The 7,336-nt window shown below is 46.7% G+C and overlaps 1 long non-coding RNA gene across 1 annotated transcript; it reads left to right on the top strand.

The window, feature by feature from the left end:
* Window positions 1-5,493: 5,493 nt before the first annotated feature.
* On the top strand, window positions 5,494-6,734 carry LOC146058793 (uncharacterized). The gene is made up of 2 exons (XR_014469959.1): window positions 5,494-5,585; window positions 6,557-6,734. It is a non-coding gene; the product is annotated as an uncharacterized LOC146058793 (long non-coding RNA).
* The last annotated feature ends 602 nt before the right edge of the window (window positions 6,735-7,336 follow it).

Raw genomic sequence — 7,336 nt, 5'->3', positions numbered from 1 at the left:
TCACTGTGATGGTCAGTGTATCTAGGCTTGCCGCTTTCCCACAGTGTCCTCACACTTCAATGTACACAGGGTACTTTTATGTACATATATATATTTCTCCCTCACCACATCAGGGTTTCATGCATATTTTAATTGCCCCCCACAGAGATACCTTGTGGGTTTTGTATTTATAGAATTTTTGAGATGCCGGTACCGCTCCGTACGGTGTTACTATGCACACTCGCTGTTCCTCCTGTTTATACTAATACTGGCACTATTAATTATACCTCAATCGCTGGGACCGTCAGTGTATACTATCTGACTGTCCCTCAGCAGTGCCTCCGTGTTTGCTTGGGGTGGTGGGTTTTAATATTTATTAGGTCAGGTTTGTGGTGCCTTTTTCAGATACCCCTAGATCTTTCACTTTAGATGTGTCATTTCTATTACTGTTAACATAGCATGGCTATTTATTGTGCTCATAGATATTTCTAATCTCGGCCAGCAGGCTCTGTGCTTCTGCTATAGTGTATATAATACACACTATCCAATTTAGCGTCATACAATTTGTAAGTAGTTCAGTGATTGTGAGATTGTAGGTTATGCGTGTGGGGGGTAATGATTATCTCTTATAGTGTGTCTCTCAAATCTACCGCATATAGTCTACAAGCACTAATGTTGGTATTTTCTACAGACAAGCTTCATTGTGCACTGGCCGGTGTCTCGCAGTACACACCGTCCAATCCCGTTTCATACAATTTCATATACAATGTTTTCTGTTTTAGTAGGCAGGTTCTGATGTTTACCACTTGATGTTTGTAGTGTACACACTATCCAATTTTGCCTCCTACAATTTGTAAACAGGCCCGTAATTATTTAGTTTTTTGTATATATTTGCGGGTGGTGTTTATTTTTGTAGCGTGTCTCTCGGTACTGTTATGGTTCCACCACACACAGGCCCTTATTCTGATTGACGCGGACTTTACCGCATACTTTCGGATCGCGTCTTTACGGCGTCTGCGCATGCGTGGAGAACGCAACGCGCATGTGCCACGCCTTGACTCCGTACCTGTTCGGCCAAATCCCGTCCAAAACTGTTCCCCGCAATCAGTCGGGAAATATGGGCGTATTATGGGCGTCATGCGGAATGACACATGGGCGTAGTTTCAAAGTGGGCAAAACGGGGCGGAAACATGGGCGGACACGGGGGAGTACACTTATGTTGGGGGGCGTACATTCGGATACCACTCCGAATGCACGCGATCAAAAAGGGAAGAAATGTGCGGTGTCCACAAGTGTACTATTGCTTTGCGGACACCACTCGTTCATGCGGTAGGCGAACGTACGCCTAATGACTACAAGCATTAACACCTGAACCCAATAGAATCGACTCCTTTACTCATTACTCACTAATAGGACGCTTGTCAGTGCTTTAATTGAAACCATTGCTGCTTCAAGGAAACCGTACTAATCCCCCACATATGCTGTACTTGTCACACACTTTAAAACTGCTAACAATGGACATGACTGAATATTAATACTAGCAATACACATGTGTATTCGACATGTACTCATGAAACCACACATTTTTGGTAAAGTAAACAAATTTATTTATATACATGTCACAGTCAATGCCACTGTGATGCAATGACCAAAAAATAAAAAATCCCAAACAAAAACAACATGGCAGGAATGTACAAAAATAAATAAGAATACAAAACAAATATAATTGCACACAGATGGACTCCAGCACCTCCTATGTGCCACTGCACATGCAGCCAGTGGGAAATGAGGAGGCTGCTGGCCCTTCGACAGCAGGCCAACCTGCACCTGACCATTCTACAGCAGGGCAACCTACACCTGGCCCTTCTGCAGCAGGCCAACCTGCAGCTGGCTCATATGCACCATCAGCAGAATCATTTGGAACACAACCGGGGACTTCACAAGATAGTACCATGGCCATCACTTCAAGTACAGCTGACAGTAATGGCAGGCAAAAGAGGGCAACAGGGGCACCAAAAAGGACATATGAAGCAAGGGCTCATCTGGTTACCCTCAGCACGTGATTGGACACAAGAAGCTGACACACACAGCACAATGGAAGATTTGGGACCACATAACGGTGGAGATTAATGCAGCCACAAGTTCATTTGCGACCACGTTTGGCCTTGGGAGGCTCCTTGGCCTGTGCAGCAGCTCTTCTGGCACGGGCAGATGCTGGGGCAGGTGGAGCAGATGATGTTGAGGGGTTGGCTGGTCTACCCCTCCTGCCAGCAGGGAGTGTTGCCGGTGGTAATGCACCAGAAACGGATGACATTAGGACCCTGTTGCTGGTAACCAGCTCCACCATAAGCTCATTATGGTGGAGGAGGAGATCATTTTGGCGGGTGGCTTGCTCGGCCAGCACCTGAGCACTTGCAGCCATGGCCTGATGTGACTCAGCCATGGCCTGCATGCTCGCAGCGATGGCCTGCTGGGTGCTGACCAAGCTCGCCAGGATCTCCTCGGTCCTATGCATCCGTTCTGATGCCAACTCTCCCTGCTGGTTGATGTCCCCAAGCATGTTGGCCAAGGCGGCCAAATCGGCTTGGGCCGATGGCTGCTGCTGCACAGGCCTACCCCTGGGGCCAGGTGGCACGGACTCCTCCACCTCCTGAGCAGAGTCGTCACCAAGCGGTGGGTTGTCTGTGGAAAAAGATAAACAAAATTAGGACACATTCTAAGATAATTACTTGCACAAGTTTATGGCATGACCAATATTTACCTTCAATAAAAGACGCAAACACTTCAGCTGGGGCCTCGCTATCCATCGTGCTCACCCCCCTGATCTCCTCAACTGATATACAGCTCTCGGCCATCAACTCCAGGGGGGTGAGCTCTAGCCCTGATGGCATGGGCCCGGCCCCAGATGTCTGGCTGTGTTCCCACCGCTTGGTCATCTTCCTCTTCAGGTTGGTTTTGAAGTCCTGCCACCTGCAATGTAAGTTGACATATTAATACATGTCACTCCAGATGTTAGCTGTTGCAGCCATTGCTCTGTGCTACATATTACGACATGTGATTAATGTCCAATAGATAATATTACATGCAACTATGATATCAACCGTTACAATACACATTCACAATCACCCTACTCTAACTCTCAACGAAATAACATGTCAATAATGTCTGTGTATCGTAACAACCTCACGGGCCATTTGCAAAATCCATCTAAGCATGAATTCAATCATTACTTGCCTATTACTGGGCACATGTATCACAAAACAACTTGCCTCTTCTTCACATGGTCCGTCTCACGAACTTGTGGCGCAACTTCATTAATCTCTGCCGTTATCTGTTCCCAAATCTTCCATCTGCGTGTGTGTGTCAGCTTCTCCGATGGACACTCAATCCAATCACGTGCTCGGGGAACCAGGATGGCAAGCTCCTGTGCTTCATATGCCTTATTTCTTGTAGTTGGTTCCTCTGTTGCCCTCGCTGTCCCCTTGCCACGTCCATGGCCACGCCCCCTGGCACGTGTCGCTGCACTTGAAGTGCTGGCCATGGTACTACCTTGTGAAGTCCCCGGTTGTGTTCCAAACGATTCTGCTGATGGTGCATATGAGCCAGCTGCAGGTTGGCCTGCTGCAGAAGGGCCAGGTGTAGGTTGCCCTGCTGTAGAATGGTCAGGTGCAGGTTGCCCTGCTGTAGAAGGGCCAGCAGCCTCCTCATTACCCACTGGCCGCATGTGCAGTGGCACATAGGTGGTGCTGGAGTCCATCTGGTCAAATAGTTGCTGCAGGTCTGGGTCCACCTCTGGTTGTGATCCAGACATGTTAGCAACAACATTGTCACCTTCTAATACACCTTTATATACTGTTTGTGTATCCTGTTTGGCGGACATCAGCGGCAGCTGCGTTCCGTGCGTGTGCGTACGTCGCTGTTTTTTCGCGCCGCATACGGTGGCGGAAATTCCATTGTGTAAAACCTGGCGAAACTTCGACATGAAATACTGGTCACCAATTCTAACATTGCATAGAATCTTCTGATACACCTGTGACTATTGCACAATACACATGCTATTTGCTAGCATGACATGACATTTGGTTCATGACTACTGTGGTATTGTGGAGTTTGATTGCAAGCTAAAAGTAGCCCAATCCCTTAGAAAATCCAGCCCACAAATCATGCAATACTCATCACTACTGTTATAGACCACACATGTGAGAGGCCTATAAATAGTGAGTTGCTGCTAGAATCATTTGTCAGCAGATCTGGACTTGTCAGGGTCTAAGGTAAGCTCTTCCATGGTACAGCTATGCGTTGCTAAGCTATAGCACGCGTTGCTTGGCGGAGCGAGGCGTCATTGGATTTGCTAAGTGCATACACACTGTGTTTTATATATATCAGATTTGTTCATTGCCATACATCAGCACTACTGTTTTGAAGGCATGCGAATTTGTCACCATTTGTGTTGGCGCAGAGACGCTGTTCATGTCAAGATGAACAATAAAGTTATTAACACAAATAACTGTGATAAACCAATGACACCACCTGATTGGTTGATAGATGCCATTGATAGGGCCTATGCTGCGGCAGGGCGCCGTATTTACGCCCGCACTCGGGTGCGGAGGTCCCTCGGGCAGCTCGAGAGGCGGTGGTCGGACCTCCGCAGGCGCCAGCCCCAGCTGTTGCAGCAAATCAGGGGCGAAATTGCTGATTGTGAGTATTTTAGCTATGAAATTTCGCACTTACAACATAGCATATATAAACAATAACAGGTGTCTCATGATAAGTGGGTGTCCATGGGTTTAAAAGTCCATAGACTGTTATGTGTGCTTCTTCCTGGTTAACATGCAGTCATGTGGCTTTTATATGTAATGACATAGCATTGAGGATTCTGATGCATACAATGTGCCAGATCTAATATGTGTTACACATTGATAAATGCCAGGGTTGTAATGTTTGAACAAATTACTAACAATCACATAATAATTTAAATGTCACATTTTTGAGTCCATTAACAGTAAGGAGCTACTTGCCTGCATCGTTTGCCATCATTATCACCCTTCCATGTATGTCTTGTTATGGATTAATACATGTGCCCCAATGACCCGACATTGACCATGATTTTTTTTTCTACCACACAGCACGAGCCCGAGCCCGACAGGCCCGTGAAGAGGCCGAGGCAGCCCGGGCCCAGGAGGAGGCCCAAGACCCTGAGGAGGAGGTGGCGGCAAGGGTGGAGGAGGAGGAAGTGGAGGAGGAGGAAATGTTGGAGGAGATGGTGGAGGAGATGGTGGAGGAGGTGGTGGAGGAGGAGGAGGTGCCTGAGGAGGTGGTGGTGGAGGAGGTGGAAGAGGAGTTGGTGGCAGAGGAGGAGGTGTTGGTGGCGGAGGAGGAGGTGGAGGAGGAGGTGGTGGTGGTGGAGGTGGAGGAGGAGGAGGTGGAGGAGGAGGTGGAGGAGGAGGAGGAGGTGGAGGAGGAGGTGCTTGTGGCAGAGGAGGTGGACGTGGTCATGGTGGCAGAGGAGCTGGCGGAGGAGGGGGCTGAGGAGGCCACGGTTGCCCCAGAGGATTCCGATTCCGAGGGGGAGGAGGCGTGCCAAGCCCCGGAGTCCCAGCAGATCGGTATGTTTACATAATGCATCATTCATGAAGTAGTTGTACTGGTATTTGTTATGTAGCACTGGTGATTAAAAATTTTGTTCCAATACTATTCATATAGACCCCAAAGTGGGTAGCTACAGATACAGGTACGGGTTAGATGGGGTGTCCAAGGCATCCCTTTCATCCAGGACACCTCTCAATTACACAGGTTTGTGGGATGGGTTGGAGCTCCATTTTGACTGCCACATAACCGTTGTAGTTAAACAGGATCCTGGAGTAAAGGGATGAGTGGATCATTTGTGGATTAAATTCACCTGCTGCAATCGTAGATTATGACCCATCAAATAGTGGAATCTATATTGTTGGTGAATGTTATTTATAAACTCTAGGATGTATGCTATAAATGGAGTATGGCCCGGCCTACCTTGGAATGGAGTCAGAAGTTGCCAGTGTCCCAGGAGCCTCCTCTACCTAAACACCCCCTGTAGTTCCGATTGTTTTTTTGCCGTCACAGAATTGTAGGTTGGTTTAGACAGAATTATGATTTTGAGGATGTGTACTGTGCATTCCTGACATTTGCATAACTCCCATGCCACGAACCATCACTGAACTTAGACTGAGCAGATTGTGACAAGTTCTTATTGACGGAGGCCATGACATGCTTGTCATTGGTTAGTCATGGGTGGGTTGTGACTAAGAAGAAACACTATGACTGTTATGTCTTCTGCAGAGTAAAGGGTAGAGGCAAAAAAAGACAGTATGTAGTAAATAAGTTTGCATGTATGTATATATGTATGTGTCATATCTATTTATCTATGTGTGTCTCTATCTCTCTACATAGATATATATATATATATATATATATATATATATATATATATATATATATATACACACACATGTCACCTAGCATTTGTGCAATTTATGTCGCAGTATGTGAAATGTATGCATGAATAACATGACTAATTTTTGCCCCTTTGACATGCCCACAGATGACACCACACCGGCAGATGAGGGGGTGCGTGGGGCCCTCCTGCGGGCGGAGCACCATTTGAGGCTACTGCTAGCCGACCTGCAGGACCTCAGAGATCTCCTGATTTAATTTATTATTTGATATTTTTTTATTTATATGTTAATTGTGTTTTCAAATAAATTGTTTATGCAAGTTCACAGTTGTTGGTTTTCTTTGCACATTAAACAGTATATGTGTAGATTGTTTATAATCTTTTACACAGGGTCTAATACAAACCATTGCACTTAAATTGCTGTAAGGGTTAATGTGTGCAATGCATGTGTTAGGCATGCTTGTAAGGATATATTGGCATCTAATTGATTCCAATTCCAAATAAGCAGTTTTTTATGAGGATAGGTAATTGAATAAGTGGGTCATGTGATGTATTGCAGAAGATACTTAATAGTGGGTTGTTTGGCGTAAATACTCCGCTTACGGGCGGTAGCACCGCTTGGCTCCCGGTCGGATGCGGTATTTCCGAGCATACTCTGTAATACTCTGTAATACCGTGCAGAATCGGAGTGTTTCTCCCGCACACGCATGGTTTGTATGTCGTCCGTAAACACGCCCTGTTCTTAAAGAGTGAGTCCGTCCGAATGCGGAGGACACGTGGGCGTTTCTACGGACGATGGCCGCATGCGGCAAAACACCGTGGCGTGCGGACCGCTCCGTAAGAATGCGGGAATATCCGCACCGATCAGAATAAGGGCCACAGTCAGAGTATCAATCGCTTTCCCTGGTATTGGGTTCTATTTGGAAA

The sequence above is a fragment of the Crinia signifera genome, chromosome 2 (assembly GCF_055691185.1).
Source record: "Crinia signifera chromosome 2, ASM5569118v1, whole genome shotgun sequence".
NCBI classification, from domain to species: domain Eukaryota; kingdom Metazoa; phylum Chordata; class Amphibia; order Anura; family Myobatrachidae; genus Crinia; species Crinia signifera.
The sequence above is the reverse complement of the archived record's forward strand: the minus strand, read 5'-3'. Positions and strand labels throughout refer to the sequence as shown.